Source organism: Schistocerca nitens, chromosome 2 (genome assembly GCF_023898315.1).
Source record: "Schistocerca nitens isolate TAMUIC-IGC-003100 chromosome 2, iqSchNite1.1, whole genome shotgun sequence".
Taxonomy (NCBI): domain Eukaryota; kingdom Metazoa; phylum Arthropoda; class Insecta; order Orthoptera; family Acrididae; genus Schistocerca; species Schistocerca nitens.
In genome coordinates this window covers 895542769-895562917 of record NC_064615.1, presented here as the reverse complement: position 1 = coordinate 895562917, position 20149 = coordinate 895542769, and positions in this window count along the sequence as shown.

Below are 20149 nucleotides of genomic sequence, written 5' to 3'. Positions count from 1 at the left end.
TAGTGCGGTACAGGAGAAATTGCACTCCGGCTTCTGATTTTAATGTGATATTTTCCGGCATTTTAAATGAGCACCACAACTATAGAACTATGTTCACGGATGGCTCTAAGCAAGGAGACTCCGCTGGTTGCTCTTTTGTTTTCCCAGATCGTGTCATAAATGGCTCTGAGCACTATGGGACTCAACTGCCGAGGTCATTAGTCCCCTAGAACTTAGAACTAGTTAAACCTAACTAACGTAAGGACATCACAAACATCCATGCCCGAGGCAGGATTCGAACCTGCGACCGTAGCGGTCTTGCGGTTCCAGACTGCAGCGCCTTTAACCGCACGGCCACTTCGGCCGGCAGATCGTGTCATAAAGATTCGGTTGCCACCAGAGTTCATTGTATTTGATGTCGAACTATCTGCAGACTTGAGGGCGCTGGAGCAGTTGAGATGTGCAGTGCCTGCTAAATTTCTCGTCTGTTCCGTTAGTGTCCTTGAGTCTCTGCAATGCTTGTATCCAGCTGATAGAGTAGTTCAGGGTAGCTACAACGGCTGGTAAAGGAGGTGTCGTTTGCTGTTTGCCAAGGCACATGGGTATTGAGGGACGTAGCAGGCCAAGGAGGCATGTAGCGAACCTCAGCTAGTTCAGTGTGCCATACCACTGCATACTGTAACCTCGCTCTTGAGGTGCAAAGTCATGCGTCCATTAGACGACGAGTGGTTGGACAGGCAATGAACTCTGTATTACAGTGCTTGTGATTAGAGGTCCGTGGGACTTCAGCCGTAACTTACGTAATAAAATGAAACACCAACAGCCGGTCTTATGATACCATTTATTGTATGGCTACTAGTTCCGGTGCTTCAGTGCACCATGTACAGGCCTTAACTAATGCTGAGTGGGTTAACACCATCCGTATACACGATGCATCAGTGGCCAACATCAATAAGTTTTCCACAGACTAGCTGGCCGCGGTGGCCGAACGGTTCTACGCGCTTCAGTCCAGAACCGCTCGACTGCTACGGTCACAGGTTCGAATCCTGCCTCGGGCATGGATGTGTGTGATGTACTTAGGTTAGTTAGGTTTAAGTAGTTCTAAGTTCTAGGGGAATCATGACCTCAGATGTTAAGTCCCATAGTGCTCAGAGCCATTTCAACGATTTTTTACACAGACTGCCTGTAACCACGATTTTGTCTCTCCAACCATCAAATATCAGCTCAACCATAGATGAGTTACAGATGTCGGCCACAGATTCATCATGTATACGGATGATGTTAACCCACTCAGCATTAACTAAGGCCTGAAGATGGTACACTGACTCACCGAAAGTGGTAGCCATACAATAAATGATATCATAAGGACGGCTACAGGTGTTTGAAAATAAGCTCCATCTAGTGAAGCCCACAGCCCGGCCGTGTTGTACTTCCTTCCAGCCACGTCGTCGGGACGAGGTCCTCCTTACTCGTCTTCGCATAGACCACAGCTCTATAATGCATGGCTTCTTGTTGCGGAGAGAGGCCCCTCCCATGTGTGGTGCTTGTGACGTACAGATTACAGTGCGCAACATTTTATTCGACTGTGTTTTATTCCCAGACCAGCGTGCCGCGGCGGATTTGCCACCGAATCTGCTCTCTATTTTAAGTAACCTTAAAACGTATGTGTATCGAGTTTCAAAGTTTTGTGAATTGCCCATTATTTATCCCAAGATGTTAGGGAGATGGTTTCAATGTGTTAACAGGGTGACTGGTCAGCCAGTTATATTTCCCTGTGCCTTCCTTTTAGCTCATTTGTCGTCCTCCTTCTGTTTTAATCTAATACGTAGCTACTTTTATTCTTTTTCGTTTATTTTAGCGCATGTGAGATAGAGTGATCCGGTGGTCAATTCGAGTGCATGAGATTTTATCCACATTCGTTTGTTTTAATCAGTGTAAGAGCGCTGCTAACCTCGCCGTTGAGCGCCCATTAACTCCAATCCCACCCCCGTCCGCACGCACGCACGCACGCACGCACGCACGCACACACACACACACACACACACACACACACACAAGGAAGCCTTAAACGCTTCGGTTATCTGAAAACGCTTCCCATCCTGTTCAAATTCCTAACTTATCCCATACACCCTGTCCAATACCCTCACTGCTCGCTGTCTCATTCTGATTCCCACAAGAAGCCGAACGATGACTGAATGATCATCAATTGCCATCAAGATGCTTATGTTTATTGACTCACGTGTTCTCTTTTGCTTCAGACGTGTCCGATATAACAGAGACAGCACTTATATTTAAATATTAATACATTAATATTAATTTGACTGCAATTAATGGTCATTCAGTGCAGGTGCTCTCTTCGTCCGACCTCTTGCAGGAATCAGCTTGAGGTTGCGAAGAATGAGGCTAATGGACACAAGTATGGAGTGTGCGACAAATTTGGGTTGGACAGGAAGCGTATTCAGATAGCCGAGGCTTGCGTTAAGCGGTAAATCCGGGTTCGAGTCCAGCCCAGCACAAAGTTTTATTTGTCATCATTGACTTTATTTCAGTGCTTGATTTCGGCTAAAGTCGGAATTTCAATTTCGCCATATAAAACACTCGTGCTGGAAAATGTTAAAACACTACTGAAGGAAGGAATTTATGCCATTACATGGTGCCGGTTACGCTGAAGGCGTGCGAAACCTACCGCTGATGCGTATACGTTGTACAACTATGTGACGTAATCTACATTTATGGCCTCACGTACAGTGCGCACGCAGACGTTTATCTCTGTGTTGTGTCTGTTCAAATGGTGGGCAATGCACTGAGAGAACCCATCACGAGCGAACAGCTAGTGGATTCCCTTCCTTTCCACCGGAAACAACAGGCACGGAGGGTGAGCCGGAAGGGACGGAGAGTGGGAGGGGGGGATGAGGGGGGGGGGGGGTCAGGCATTTCGGAAATTCAGCCGCCAGAGTATTCTCCGCGCAATGTCACGCAGCGTATTGTATGGCTGAAGCAGTCCCAGTTGTCGACGGACGAACGGCGCTGAGCGTCAATGTACACGATAACGCGGATACACCTGCAGACAACAAATGCCTATCAGCCGGCGGCCGGTGCAGCGCGTGCATTGTGCTGCGCTATCAATGGCAGATCGGCCGGGCCACTTGTCAACACCGGGACGCGTGCGTGCGTACTACAAAATGTGGCCGTGTCTAGCCAGTGACCCACTAGATATCAGTGGCAGTGTGGCTTGTCAGATATTCGACATAGCTCACGAATGCCAGTCAAAAGTAAATGCGTGTGTACTGCGTCAAAATTTCGTGCTTCGACAAACAGTTTGACCTTCCGTTACGCATGAATTTCTTGTGTGTTTCCTCCAGCCCCATTAAATCCCGGGGCTTTCGGCAGAAAACTTCTGACCCATGACAGAACATAGGTTTAGTCAAGTGGAACGTACTGGAGGCTTACTGAACGCGAACGGAAAGTTTTAAAAGAAAATTCATTTTTCATCAGCATCCCAAGCAAGTATTAAAAATTACTGCAATTTTGTATCGTGTTCTATCGTTAAGTCTCGAAAATATTGTCTACACAAGTAAACTCCCTCTCAAATTTTATGTAGAACACCAGTTAATGAAAATTAAAAAGAAAATAAGAAGTCCATATTTTGTTAACGAACTTACTAGGCTTTTACGAATTACTCTGAGCTTTGAGCAACTACACTCTAAACACCCTAGCTTTACAATTAGGCATAAAATTTATAAAGCCTTTCTCGTGATTAGCAAGCGTATATACCCATTTCTACATCTACATCTACATGGACACTCTGCAAATATCATTTAAGTACCTGGCAGAGTGTTCATCGAAACACCTTCACAATAATTGACTATTATTCCAATCTCGTACAGCGCGCCGAAAAAACGAACAGCTATAACTTTCCGTGCGACCTCTGATTTCCCTTATTTTATTATGGTGATCGTTTCTCCCTACGTAGGTCGGAGTCAAGAAAATATTTTCGCATTCAGAGGAAAAAGTTGGTGATTGAAATTTCGTGAGAAGGTTGCGCACCAGCCATGGTGGACGAGCGGTTCTAGGCGCTTCAGTCCGGAACCGCGCGACTACTACGATCGCAGGTTCGAATCCTGCCTCGGGCATGAATGTGTGTGATGTCCTTAGGTTAGTTAGGTTTAAGTACACTCCTGGAAACTGAAATAAGAACACCGTGAATTCATTGTCCCAGGAAGGGGAAACTTTATTGACACATTCCTGGGGTCAGATACATCACATGATCACACTGACAGAACCACAGGCACATAGACACAGGCAACAGAGCACGCACAATGTCGGCACTAGTACAGTGTATATCCACCTTTCGCAGCAATGCAGGCTGCTATTCTCCCATGGAGACGATCGTAGAGATGCTGGATGTAGTCCTGTGGAACGGCTTGCCATGCCATTTCCACCTGGCGCCTCAGTTGGACCAGCGTTCGTGCTGGACGTGCAGACCGCGTGAGACGACGCTTCATCCAGTCCCAAACATGCTCAATGGGGGACAGATCCGGAGATCTTGCTGGCCAGGGTAGTTGACTTACACATTCTAGAGCACGTTGGGTGGCACTGGATACATGCGGACGTGCATTGTCCTGTTGGAACAGCAAGTTCCCTTGCCGGTCTAGGAATGGTAGAACGATGGGTTCGATGACGGTTTGGATGTACCGTGCACTATTCAGTGTCCCCTCGACGATCACCAGTGGTGTACGGCCAGTGTAGGAGATCGCTCCCCACACCATGATGCCGGGTGTTGGCCCTGTGTGCCTCGGTCGTATGCAGTCCTGATTGTGGCGCTCACCTGCACGGCGCCAAACACGCATACGACCATCATTGGCACCAAGGCAGAAGCGACTCTCATCGCTGAAGACGACACGTCTCCATTCGTCCCTCCATTCACGCCTGTCGCGACACCACTGGAGGCGGGCTGCACGATGTTGGGGCGTGAGCGGAAGACGGCCTAACGGTGTGCGGGACCGTAGCCCAGCTTCATGGAGACGGTTGCGAATGGTCCTCGCCGATACCCCAGGAGCAACAGTGTCCCTAATTTGCTGGGAAGTGGCGGTGCGGTCCCCTACGGCACTGCGTAGGATCCTACGGTCTTGGCGTGCATCCGTGCGTCGCTGCGGTCCGGTCCCAGGTCGACGGGCACGTGCACGTGCACCTTCCGCCGACCACTGGCGACAACATCGATGTACTGTGGAGACCTCACGCCCCACGTGTTGAGCAATTCGGCGGTACGTCCACCCGGCCTCCCGCATGCCCACTATACGCCCTCGCTCAAAGTCCGTCAACTGCACATACGGTTCACGTCCACGCTGTCGCGGCATGCTAGCAGTGTTAAAGGCTGCGATGGAGCTCCGTATGCCACGGCAAACTGGCTGACACTGACGGCGGCGGTGCACAAATGCTGCGCAGCTAGCGCCATTCGACGGCCAACACCGCGGTTCCTGGTGTGTCCGCTGTGCCGTGCGTGTGATCATTGCTTGTACAGCCCTCTCGCAGTGTCCGGAGCAAGTATGGTGGGTCTGACACACCGGTGTCAATGTGTTCTTTTTTCCATTTCCAGGAGTGTAGTTCTAAGTTCTAGGGGATTGATGACCTCAGATGTTAAGTCCCATAGTGCTCAGAGCCATATTTTAAGGTTCCGCCGCAACGAAAACGTTTTTTTTAATGATGTCCACCTCAAATTCTGTATCATTTCAGTGACGCTGTCCCCTCTCTTTTGTGATAACACAAAACGTGCTGCTCTTCTTTGCACTTTCTCGATGTATACCGCCTGTCTTTTCTGGTAAGTATCCCACACTACGCAGCAGTATTCTAAAAGAGGACGGACAATCGCAGTGTAGGCAGTCTCTTTAGCACATGTGTTACATTTTCTAAATGCCCTAGTAATAAAACGCAGTCTTTGGTCAGCCTACCCCTCAATATTTTCTCTGTATTCCTTCAAATTCAAGTTCAAGTTAAGGTGCTCGCGATGGTAATTCTTAGATATTTACTCGAATTTACGGCATTTAGATTAGACTGGTTTGTAGTGTAACCGAAATTTAACGGATTCCTCTTAGCACCCATACGAATGCCCTATTGAAACCATATAAAAATACGCTCAACATTTAACTTACACCTGACAATCTTCTTAAGCACTACTGACTCCTTCGCACGGTCTGTTTCTCAAAACTTCAAACGCTATTCTTCCTCTCTGACTGTACACGAACAGGACACCAAAATTAAACATAACTTATCAAATTACCGATCGTCAGTTACTGTAGGGCAAGAATCCTACTTCCTTCGCAGTCAGATTCTGCCTATACTGAATAGACCTGTAATACACTTTGATTAAGTTCTCGAGCACAGACACATGGCAAAAAAATGTCGCTTTACTGGTTAATAAATCTGTCGATTCCCCTGATACACTTACCGTCTGTCGGAGCACATACTCAAACACCAGCTGCACGTTCCTCTGCCCTAGCTGATGGTTTGGCAAACCACGCAAATTGATCTGCAATAGCCGAGCAGCAAGAAGGGATACGTTTTCCGTCCCCGCGCTACCCACGTCACCACTAGCTGCAGAGCCCACGCCCTGCTTGCCGAGTGTGTCCGTACCCAGCGGTAACGTACTACTCAGCTCGGAGCGCCCTCTCTTGGTGATGTCAGTTACTTGTAGAGAGCCAAACCATACTCATGCTTGCCGCTCTGTCCGCAACTCTGTTCTCCAACTCAGTTCGCTCTGCTCCCTCGTCATAACACCAAAAAAGGTTCAAATGGCTCTAAGCACTATGGGATTCAACATCTGAGGTCATCAGTCCCCAAGACATACAACTGTTTAAACCCAACTAAACTAAGGACATCACACACATCCATGCCCGGGGCAGGTTTCGAACCTGCGACCGTAGCAGCAGCGCGGTTCCGGACTGAAGCACCTAGAACCACTCCGTCACAGCGGCCGGCTCACGAAACCCAGATATCGACTATATAAAAACAGATGCTCAGCTTGTCTCTCTGGAGAACGGCCGAGAAACTACAGCTCCACCCCGATCTAGTAGTCGATAATTCGACACCGCTCTGTCTGAGGGTGGCAGGAGGTATAGTTACTGAATGTCGTATATTTTGTTGTTTATTTTTATCTTTTATTCGTTACCCATAGTGCAGAAGTCACAGTTTCTTTTAACCAAATTCTCGACCACTTGAATTAAATATGATGATCTCAAACAAATGGATACAATGGGACTATTGTTAGTGACGATGCATTTCAACTCATAAAAAGTGATTGAAATGGTTTGCGCTAGCCTAAAGTGTGGTTCAGCATGGAGCTGGTCAGTGAAGTGTTGGGCCGTTATCCTGTACAGATGACAGCCCTCATCGCTTCTTTTGGATCACCAGTCGTCTGACTGGTTTTCTGCGGCCGACCACGAATCTCTCTCCTGTATCTACCTTCTCTTCTCAGAGCAGCACATGCACCCAACGACCTCGATCCTCGATTGCTTGTTGGATATATTCCGATCTGTGTCTTCTCGTACGGTTTTTACCCTTATCAGCTCCCTCTGGTGCCATGACAATTGTTCCTTAAGGTGTCCATTTTTCCTGTCACCTTGTCCTGTTTTGCTTTGCTTTCCACACTTTTCTCTCCACGCTAATTCGAAAAAGTACCTCCTCACTTCTTGTCACTCCGTCTACACTGAAGCGCCAAAGAAACTCGTATAGGCATGCATATTCAAATACAGACTACGGTCCTGCGGTTGGCAACGTCTATATAAGACAACAGCTGTCCGGCGCAGTTGTTAGATCGGTTACTGTTGCTACAGTGGCAGTTTACCAAGATTTAAGCGAGTTTGAACGTGGCGTTATAGTCCGCGCAAGAGTGATGGGACACAGCACCTCCGAGGTAGCGATAATGTGGGGATTTTCCCGTACGAGCATTTCACGAGTGTACCGTAATATCAGGAATCTGGTAAAACGTCAAATCGACGGCCGGAAAAAGATCCTGTAAGAACGGGACCAATGACGACTGAACAGAATCGTTCAACGTGACAGACATGCAACCGTTACGCAAATTGCTGCAGATTTCAATGCTGAGCCATCAACAAGTGTCAATGTGCGAACCATTCAACGAAACATCATGGATATGGGCTTTCTGAGACGAAGACCCACTCGCGTGCCCTTGATGTCTGCATGACACAAGGCTTTACGCCTCGTCTGTGACCGCCAACACCGTCATTGGACTGTTGATAACTGGAAACTTGTTGCCTGGTCGGACGAGTCTGCTTTCAAGTTATATCGAGCGGATGGACGTGTGCGGATATGGAGACTACCTCATGAACACATGGATTCCACATGTCAGCAGGGGACTGTTCAAGCTGGTGGCTCTGCAGTGGTGTGGGGCGTGTGCAGTTGAAGTGATATCGGATCCCTGATACGTTTAGATACGACTCTGACAGGTGATATGTACGTAAGCATCTGCCTGATCACCTGCATCCGTTCTTGTCAATTATGCATTCCGACGAACTTGGGCAGTTCCAGCAAGACAATACGACGCCCTACACATCGGGAATCGCTACAGATTGTCTCCAGGAACACTCTTCTGAGTTTAAATACTTCCGCTGGCCACCAAACTCCCCAGACATGAATATTATTGAGCATATTTAGGATGCCTTGCAACATGCTGTTCTGAAGAGATCACCACCCCCCCGTATTCTTACGGATTTATCGACAACCCTGCAGGAGTCACGGTGTCAGTTCCCTCCAGCACTAATTCAGACATTAGTCGAATCCATGCTACGTCGTGCTGCGGCAGTTCTGCGTCTCTCGGGGGCCCTACACTATATTGGGCAGGTGTACCAGTTTAGCTCTTCAGCGTAATTTTCAACAGTCTTCTGTAGAACCACATATCAAACGCCTCGATTCTCACCTCTCCCGTTTTTCCCACAGTTAATCGTCAATTGAATACAATAAAAGCCCTAGAAACTTCTTCCTTAAATCAAGGCCTTAGCTTAAAACAAGTGGGCTTCTTTTGACTTGGAAAGCCCTGTTTGCCTGTGATCGCCTGCTTTTTGTGTCTTCATTGCTTCGTCCACTGAAAGAGATCTGTTAGCTATCTTCCATAAGACTCAGTCCTGCTGTTGTATTTTCTCTGCCTGTCCTTAGACTGAAGGGGGAGCGGAGAGACTCTTTGGAGAGGTGCTGCCATCCCCACCACAGGTTTAAACGGACAAGCTAACGGTAGGCAGTTTTATACGTCATTCTTCGCGTTGGCTCTGAGTAAGGCAGATGTAGTTATAACCATACATATTTGACATTGCGTCAGTTGTTGGGGGCGAGCCGAAGGTCATATTACTCTTTACCAGGATCTCTATTAATTCCTTTTATTACTGTTTCTAGTTTCGACTGCTGTCATCGTCGGATCTTGTTACATTATTAGAAGTACTAGTTTTTCTACAATACTGAAAGTCACATAGTGATGTTGCGTAAAATTGTAACAAAAAGTGGCAGGGAACGTCAGCATGCTACAAATAAAATACAATACAATCAAAATATACAGTATGTTGTGTTGATGTCCGAGCATACACTAATAACCTCACACCGCAATGGCGTAGTTCACTTTGCAGTAGTTACAACGAAGGTATTAGAATTTTGTTTGAGAAAGTTAATGTCATAACTAAGGCTATGATATTATTGGAAAGTTTAATTTTCGGAATGAGTATAATATTGCTTTTAGCCGAGTTCTTGTAATTTTTACGGGAATGCTTTTACTTCAGGCTAAATGGCCACGTGTTTTTGACCACACAAATGAAACGTGTTTTGTTTGATTGTTTCTTAAACTAAATTCATCGCTATCGTATAGAATAATATCAATGACGGTAATGCACTTTATGTGTGACCAAAATCCATTAAATTTTGTGGGTTAGGGAATTTAAATAGATGTGCCTCACTTGACGCAAGTCATACTCTTAGGGCCTGCCGCGGTGACCGAGCGGTTCTAGGCACTTCAGTCCAGAACTGAACGACTGCTACGGTCGCAGGTTCGAATCCTGCCATGGGCATGGATGTGTGTGATGTCCTTAGGTTAGGTAGGTTTAAGTAGTTCTAAGCTCTATGGGACTGATAACCTCGGATGTTAAGTCCCATAGTGCTCAGAGCCATACTCTTAGGATCATGCGCGTGTAAGAAAGTGATGTCCTCTGTGTTAAAGTTAAATTACTTATTTTGTTCAATGTGGGGATCAGGTTCGTTCAGTAACATTTGTTTGCACTTTATGTTTAACAAGATGTGATCCTCTATTGTTCAATAGTTTGTATCGGCACCTACAACTACTATTTCCAGAAAGCTCGCCGGTTCCCTATTCACATTTCTTAAACTGAACCATCATTTGTTGTCTGAATTAAATATTGGCTAGGTGAATACCAGTAGTGTATGAACGCAGATAAAGAAAGCATGATCGCAGGACTACCTCCTGTTATGAGACATTAACAAGTCGTTATCTGTTACTAGCCCATAATTAAACGAATTTGTCTTATCAGTGAACGCAGGGTGTCGGTACACATTCATCATACGTAATTGCACGACTGAATAACCATATAACATTTATATTGTCAGGATTTAGTAGATTCACATTAGCAGCGATTTTTTTTACTGTCATGTGTTATTTTGCTTCCCAATACTAGAATTCTTTCACTTCATTTGTTTCGTGTTCACCAATTTTGATGCTAAGTTTGTTGCTAACCTCATTTATGCTGCTCTTCATCACTTTCGTCCTTCTTTGCTTTATCCTCCATCCATACTCTATACTCACTAGAATGTCCATTCCATTCAACGGGTTACGTAATTCGTCCTCACTTCCCTGAATCGTTATTTCACTCTAATGTTAGCACTTAGTTTATTTCACCCTGCATTTTAGGCCAATTCCTGAAGCTTGTGTTCATTTCCTCACTGCTTCTTCGATAGGAGCGAAAAGCTGCGTTGCGTTGATGTGTACACCATTTTTAATTCGAGCGCTTCAGTTGATGTAAACTGTTTCAAAAATTTTGCACCAGCGTAATGTGGTCCTTTGCACGTAGGTGGGTCTCTTACGTTTCGGGCCGGTATCATGTACGGGCGACATACAATCCTCACCGCCATTAAGGGTGTTACAAGCACTGCAAAAGGTGTGAATATTATTCACCAATCTACTTTCCAACCCTACAGTCAACGTTTCGGCAATGGGTCTGTGTTTCAAGACGACTCTGCACGAGCACGAGGCGGCCATTTCGCGACCATTTTCTTCCATGAGCCACGAATCAGCCGAAAACATGGCCTGCTACATCTGCCGACGTGGACGCATTCGAGAATGCTCTACACCTTTTGAACCTAGCATTGCGTCATCGCAGGAACAATAGCCACGCGACTGCGTGACCTCACGGGGGGGAGGCAGCGTCTCAAAGAGGGGCAGGCGACGTCTACAGAACTCTGTGGACAAGGAAACAAGCATGTTACAAAGCAACAGGTGGAGCAATGCGGTACTTAGTGTAACATTACAGAGAACCTTGGTTCCAAAGGCTTGCAACGATGTAATTTTTTGTTTTTGTTTCACAATGAAGTTATTGTTTGGTTTCACATTTATTGTGTCATTTCCACCTCTTCTAGAATATGAGCGAACACACGTTTTCGGAAATACAGGTGCTGCGAAGTTTTTATTTATTTCTGTGGTGTCACCGCCAGACACCACACTTGCTAGGTGGTAGCTTAAAGCGGCCGCGGTCCATTAGTACATGTCGGACCCGCGTGTCGCCACTGTGTGATCGCAGACCGAGCGCCACCACACAGCAGGTCTCGAGAGACGGACTAGCACTCGCCCCAGTTGTACGACGACTTTGCTAGCGACTACACTGACGAAGCCTTTCTCTCACTTGCCGAGAGACAGTTAGAATAGCCATCAGCTAAGTTATGGCTACGACCTAGCAAGGCGCCATTTGTACCATTGCATGTATCTCAAGATAGTCTCACTTGTCTCATCAAGATTGCTGTATACCAAAGGACGATATAAAAGTTAAGTGTTCTAGTAGCTACGTTCTTTTCTTTATCACATTCATCACGTATCCTGTTCCAGACTTCGCGCCGGTCGGCGTGTGTGTACGTGTGCCCTCTCGGCTACCCGTCACTGTGGACTGGCTGCCTTGTCAGTCCACTACATTGGCGACGAGTCTCAAAAGGGACTTTAGCGTTCGTATTGTATTAATTTGCTTGTGTCATGGCTTCGCCACAATCTCCAGATGTACTGTCCGAATTTTATCGCTTGCCGAATCAGCAGACGCAGGCCTTGTTGGATGCCCTTGGACAGCTCGTCCGGGGTCAACGTGCACTGCAAACCGATGCGGCCGCCGCCGCTTCACCGCTACCGCAGCCACAGCATGCAGTTGCACCCCCGTTTCGTGGCTTTGATGCAGCCATTGAATCTTGGACGGAATGGTCCCGACAATTTGGATTTCATCTCGCCGCCTACAGAATTCAAGGTAATGAGCGGCAGCCGTTTTTGCTTTCGTGTGTAGGTGTGTCCACCTACTGTGTGATAGTGAAATTGTTTCCCCGACGCGACGTAGCAACTCTGTCATACGAAGAAATTTTGTCTGCATTAGATGTCTATTTCAAGGAAACAGTAAATGTCATTGCAAAAAGGTATGCGTTCTTTCGTACAAAACGTACGGCCGGCCAGACTAATAGGGAGTGGGTTGCAACTTTGCAAGGACTTACTAGGGATTGTGCGTTTGAATGTGAATGTGGACTCCCGTATTCAGATACGATGGTGCGTGATGCAATAGCACAGAACGTTTCTGATGTTCGCATACGGGAACAGATTTTGAAACTAGTTAATCCCTCCCTTCAACAAGTGATAGACATATTGGATAGGCAAGACACACTTGACTTTGCTCAGGAATCATTTGCAACTTCGCCAGCCATGTGTCACATTAACCGGCCCGCCGGGCCCGCTGCACGGAACGCTAACCTGCCCTCGCGCACGTCCGCGCAGCCACATGTCCCGCGCAAGCAAGCAAATGCGGTGAAATCATGCCCGCGGTGTGCAACTAGACATTCGCGTGAAAATTGCCCGTCACGCCAAGCTATTTGCTTTTTCTGTAATAAGAAAGGGCATGTTCAAAGTGTTTGCCAGAAAAAGCTCAGATCAGACATTCACAACCATTCCAGGCCCTTTGCTTCGCGCCGGAATCGAATCAAGGACACACAGGCTCGGGAACCTTCGCCCATGGACATTCATGTAGTTAGTGCCACTCCGCCCAGTGTTCCTCTCGCTAACAGTGACTGTGTTCGTCCCACAAAAAGTGTGCGTCGCCGTCGACGCAACTCCCGTCACGTCGCGCGTGATTCTGTTCCAGTGTCGGTTCAAGTAGCACAAAACAGTCGCTCTTGTCGTCAGCAGGACAATAAACGTTTTGTCGATTTGGACTTTGCCGGACAAGTGATACCGTTCCAGCTCGATACCGGAGCTGCAGTTTCATTGCTCAATCACGCCACGTACAAACAACTGGGCAAACCTCCGTTGCGTGCAGCCAATGTTCAGCTCACGAGTTATTCCGGACAAGCTATCCCTGTATTAGGGCAGTGCACTCTTCTTGCAACATACAAGGGACAAACAAAACTTGTGTCTTTTTATGTTCTTCGTTCTTCTTCAGCAGTGAACTTGTTTGGTTTAGATTTATTTCAGTTGTTTAACTTGTCTATCGTCAATCAGGTCCTATCAGTGAATCAGACTGAGCCTTCAGCCAGTGTTTCTAGTCTATGTGACGAATTTGCAGACATTTTTGCACCGGGCCTTGGTTGCGCTAAGAACTATGAAGCTCATTTGGAACTGCAAGTAAACGCGAAACCGAAATTTTTCAGAGCGCGCAATGTTCCCCACGCATTGCGTGATGAGGTCGCCAGAACATTAAACGATTTAGAATCACAAGGTGTCATTGAACGTGTGCAGGCTTCTCTCTGGGCCTCACCCTTAGTTATTTTGAAAAAACCTTCCGGAAAATTGCGACTTTGCGTGGACTTCAAGGCAACTGTGAATCCACAACTTGTGACTGCTACTTTTCCTTTGCCCCGCCCGGAAGATCTTTTTGATAAACTGTGCCCGGGAACATATTTTTCCAAGTTGGACCTAGCAGATGCGTACTTGCAACTACCGGTGGACGGCGAATCCCAGCGCGTATTGGTGGTTAACACGCATCTTGGATTGTACCGATTCAAAAGACTGCCATTCGGGTGTGCATCCGCCCCTGCGTTGTTTCAGCAATATTTACGAACTGTTTGTGCGTCGGTCCCTACTGCAGCAAACTATCTGGACGATATTGTGATCTCCGGAAAGACAGCAGCCGAACATTTAGCAAACCTCCGAACGTTATTTCAGGTCTTGCGACAAAATGGTCTTCGCTTGAGGAAGGACAAATGTGTGTTTTTTGCTCGTGACTTACCATATTTGGGACATGTCATCAATGCCCAAGGCATACATCCGAGTCCAGAGCACCTCCGTGCCATACAGGAGTTGCCTTCGCCACAGAATGTGAAGCAGCTACAGAGTGTGTTGGGAAAAATTAATTACTACCATAAATATGTTCCCCATGCCTCTTCCATTTCAGCTCCGCTTCATCGCTTACGCCGTAAAGGTGTTCCGTTTGTCAGGACGACGGAATGCGAACGCGCCTTTCGCCAGTTGAAATCGGCGTTGCTTTCTAATACTTGCCTTACGCCATTCGATCCCCAGAAACCACTTTTGTTGATGGTCGATGCATCGGATTTCGGGATCGGTGCTGTGCTTGCGCACAAAGATGGTTCACATGATCGCCCTATTGCCTTTGCGTCCAAATTGCTGTCGTCGGCGCAAAGAAATTATTCACAGATAGAGAAAGAAGCTTTGGCTCTCGTTTTTGGTGTTACTAAGTTCCATGATTTCTTGTATGGTCGTCACTTTACCATCATCACAGACCACAAACCTTTGGCATCGCTTTTTCATCCGAACAAGCCTGTACCTCCACGTATAGCGCAGAAATTCATTCGCTGGTCGATTTTCCTCTCGCAGTACCGCTACGATATCTTGTATCGGTCCACTGCTAAGCACGGAAACGCTGATGCGTTGTCCCGTTTGCCAGTTGCTGAGGATAACGCATTCGATTCTTCCGAACTTGCTTGCATGTTCATTGATTCGGAAACCGATGACGTGGTCGAATCGTTTCCGATTGATTTTCGTCGTGTAGCTACAGCCACAGCTGCTGACCCTGTCATTGCTACTGTTTTGCGTTTTGTTGCTACGCAATGGCCCTTGTCGAAGTCACGGATCGAGGATCCGTTGGTTCGCCGATTTTTTGCTCACAAGGAGAGACTTTTTGTACGACGTGGTGTTTTGTTGTTGCGTTCAGATAATGATCAGTCTCGGGTCGTGGTCCCACGTTCGTTACAGTCCTCTGTCTTAAAGCTTCTCCACCAAGGACATTGGGGTATAGTGCGTACGAAACAACTTGCTCGTCAGCACTGTACTTGGTTCGGAATCGATGCTGGGATTACGAATATGTGCTCTTCTTGCATGGCGTGTGCCGAACAACAATCCGCACCGCCGCGGAAATTCTTTGCATGGCCGAAAGCCACTTCCCCTTGGCAACGCTTGCACATAGATTTTGCTGGTCCATTCTGGAATGCTCGATGGTTGGTTGTGGTCGATGCTTTCAGTACTTTTCCTTTTGTTGTCCGGATGTCTTCCACGACGTCATCTGCCACCATCCAAGCGTTATCCGCTATTTTTTGCATTGAAGGTCTTCCGCAGACTATTGTTTCCGGCAATGGCCCACAATTCATGTCCGCAGAATTTCAGTTATTCTGCAAGGCCAATGGTATTCAACATCTGACATCCGCGCCGTTTTCGCCTCAGTCAAACGGTGCCGCTGAACGATTGGTCCGGACTTTCAAGTCACAGATGTTGAAGTTGAAAGAGTCGCATTCTCGGGAGGACGCGTTATTGCTCTTTTTGTCCTCGTATCGCTCTCAGCCCCGCGATGGTCGCTCGCCGGCTGAGTTGCTCCATGGTCGTCCTCATCGAACCTTGATGTCTTTGCTGCATCCGCCGCATCCGGTTCCTGTGCAGCAGCAGACTCCTGCTTTTGCTCCTGGCGACGTTGTCTATTATCGCCACTATCGCGGTTCACGGCGTTGGCTCGCAGGGCGCATTCTTCGCTGCCTCGGCCGCGCGATGTATCTGGTTTTGGGGGCCTCTGGTGAGGTGCGTCGGCATCTCAATCAGCTGCGCCTCTGTCGTCGCACGGGTTCTGCCGCTCCCCGTCTGCTTTCAGCGACGGTGCCGTCCGGTCAGCGCCCTGGGGACCCATCTACCAGCTCGCCTCATCCCCAGGTGTTACCGACGATGCCTTCCATTTTGCCCCATGGCGTCGCGCCGCCGCCGCAGCCGCCGCCGGCGCCGCCCGCAGTGGACGCTTCGCTGCAGCCGCCAAGCGCCTCCCTGGGTCACGCGCCGCCGATCGCTTCCCGTGACCAGCTGTCCTCCGCCATGGAACTCTTGCCCGCTCCGGACCAGTTGTCATCGCGCGTCGGATCCCCCGACGCAATGGAGGTCGACCCTTCGGCCCCTCCTGTCTCATTACGGGCGCATACACCGCATGTTGACGTGCACCCTGGACTAGGTTTTCAGGCGTTTCCTAGCTCCCCTCGGACCGAATGGCAGGGTGCGGGTGGCACAGCCTCGCCTGTTGTTAGGCTCCCCACCTCATCGCATACGTCAACATGGGGTCCTCCCCACGGCGGGCGGAAGCCTTATCACACGACCGTTCGCCGATTTGCGGGGGAGGAATGTGGTGTCACCGCCAGACACCACACTTGCTAGGTGGTAGCTTAAATCGGCCGCAGTCCATTAGTACATGTCGGACCCGCGTGTCGCCACTGTGTGATCGCAGACCGAGCGCCACCACACGGCAGGTCTCGAGAGACGGACTAGCACTCGCCCCAGTTGTACGACGACTTTGCTAGCGACTACACTGACGAAGCCTTTCTCTCACTTGCCGAGAGACAGTTAGAATAGCCATCAGCTAAGTTAATGGCTACGACCTAGCAAGGCGCCATTTGTACCATTGCATGTATCTCAAGATAGTCTCACTTGTCTCATCAAGATTGCTGTATACCAAAGGACGATATAAAAGTTAAGTGTTCTAGTAGCTACGTTCTTTTCTTTATCACATTCATCACGTATCCTGTTCCAGACTTCGCGCCAGTCGGCGTGTGTGTACGTGTGCCCTCTCGGCTACCCGTTACTGTGGACTGGCTGTCTTTTCAGTCCACTACAATTTCAACATAGGATTAAACTGCCAGTCGGTTGCACATAAGCGGTAGGTACAGTGAGCTATGTTTCGACACATACTAGGGGTGTCTTGAACAGAGTGAAATGTTGCTAAATCATAAAATTACATTGTTAAAAAGCAATAGTCAGAATCTGTAGCAGCTGAGTAGAAGTGAAAAGTAAAATAGAGCCTTTTAATTATTTGTTTTTTTTTTTTCAGCTTAGTCACTTGCGGAATGTCGTGCTGTGGTTAGAGGTCTGTGCAGATAAGAAAATTGCTATCCACACTACACCACAGCATCATCTGTATTCAGATAGAGTAAAACTCAGTACATAATTTCAGTTAGTTAGGTACTGCTGTCCCTAGTCTAAATTTTCGTTTGCTCTAGTCAGACTTCTGTGCAACATGCCAGTAAGGGTGAGGTTGGTTGTAAGGAGTTCAGAGTTCACGTGGGAGTCGAGGGATGATAGGTACACACCAGGTACAAGTCGCCGAAATTCTGTTTGCTCACGTTGCGTCTTCTAAAGTTGTGTCCCTCTCTCAGATGATATCACGTCGTCTCCTTCGATTTAGTACAGCAATGTGCAGATCTACTTTCTGGTCATCAGTATGTAATTATCTGAGGGATGTTGGAATTAATTCTATTTTCTAACGTCTAATGAAACACTTAACGAAGACGCTGAATCCTAAATTATATCGTGCTGCACGCTGACAAATTAGTGAACTACTTAACTTGGTCGTGTTGAGTATGAATTTGTAAATATTCAACTTGAAGGAAACTAACTTGTCAACTGCGAAATTAGCCTGAATACAATAATGTCTCCTGAAAACTTTAGCCGAAACCGAGAGTTGAAACTATCTAGTCTGTAGCTGAGCTAATTCCATAGGTTATACATGTTTATGTGACGCCAGCGATCTGTGGATTTAATGGAAAGAAATTTTTCTGAAGCCAAGATCGCTAAATACACTCCTGGAAATGGAAAAAAGAACACATTGACACCGGTGTGTCAGACCCACCATACTTGCTCCGGACACTGCGAGAGGGCTGTACAAGCAATGATCACACGCACGGCACAGCGGACACACCAGGAACCGCGGTGTTGGCCATCGAATGGCGCTAGCTGCGCAGCATTTGTGCACCGCCGCCGTCAGTGTCAGCCAGTTTGCCGTGGCATACGGAGCTCCATCGCAGTCTTTAACACTGGTAGCATGCCGCGACAGCGTGGACGTGAACCGTATGTGCAGTTGACGGACTTTGAGCGAGGGCGTATAGTGGGCATGCGGGAGGCCGGGTGGGCGTACCGCCGAATTGCTCAACACGTGGGGCGTGAGGTCTCCACAGTACATCGATGTTGTCGCCAGTGGTCGGCGGAAGGTGCACGTGCCCGTCGACCTGGGACCGGACCGCAGCGACGCACGGATGCACGCCAAGACCGTAGGATCCTACGCAGTGCCGTAGGGGACCGCACCGCCACTTCCCAGCAAATTAGGGACACTGTTGCTCCTGGGGTATCGGCGAGGACCATTCGCAACCGTCTCCATGAAGCTGGGCTACGGTCCCGCACACCGTTAGGCCGTCTTCCGCTCACGCCCCAACATCGTGCAGCCCGCCTCCAGTGGTGTCGCGACAGGCGTGAATGGAGGGACGAATGGAGACGTGTCGTCTTCAGCGATGAGAGTCGCTTCTGCCTTGGTGCCAATGATGGTCGTATGCGTGTTTGGCGCCGTGCAGGTGAGCGCCACAATCAGGACTGCATACGACCGAGGCACACAGGGCCAACACCCGGCATCATGGTGTGGGGAGCGATCTCCTACACTGGCCGTACACCACTGGTGATCGTCGAGGGGACACTGAATAGTGCACGGTACATCCAAACCGTCATCGAACCCATCGTTCTACCATTCCTAGACCGGCAAGGGAACTTGCTGTTCCAACAGGACAATGCACGTCCGCATGTATCCCGTGCCACCAAACGTGCTCTAGAAGGTGTAAGTCAACTACCCTGGCCAGCAAGATCTCCGGATCTGTCCCCCATTGAGCATGTTTGGGAATGGATGAAGCGTCGTCTCACGCGGTCTGCACGTCCAGCACGAACGCTGGTCCAACTGAGGCGCCAGGTGGAAATGGCATGGCAAGCCGTTCCACAGGACTACATCCAGCATCTCTACGATCGTCTCCATGGGAGAATAGCAGCCTGCATTGCTGCGAAAGGTGGATATACACTGTACTAGTGCCGACATTGTGCATGCTCTGTTGCCTGTGTCTATGTGCCTGTGGTTCTGTCAGTGTGATCATGTGATGTATCTGACCCCAGGAATGTGTCAATAAAGTTTCCCCTTCCTGGGACAATGAATTCACGGTGTTCTTATTTCAATTTCCAGGAGTGTATTATTCATTTCACGAGGAACAGTTTCGAATGCATATATGTCAGTTACATGAGTGAACTGTCTTCCTGCTACGTGATTGATATGTATGCAGTTTAAATGTTCAAATATCAGATGATGATAGCAAGTTTTTGTCGAAACCAGTCATTGTGAAATAAATAATATTCAGCGATCCTGGCTTCAGAAGAAATTTCGTTTCACTAATTCTGATCCAGACAAATGTATCTGTTCCTAGTACGTGACTGTCTTTGCTTACGTTTGTGGCAGAATAAATCAGATGGATTGCTTGACATGCAATGTGAAACTTAACCACTTGGCAACCTATTTTAGTTCATTTTTAGTTACCTCTAAGTTTCAGTGAGAATTGGTGCAGACTTTGATAGTGCTGGGTTTGAAGGTTTATCGTTGTTCTGCAACAGAGAGGTCTACAAAGTTAATCAACTTTCGTG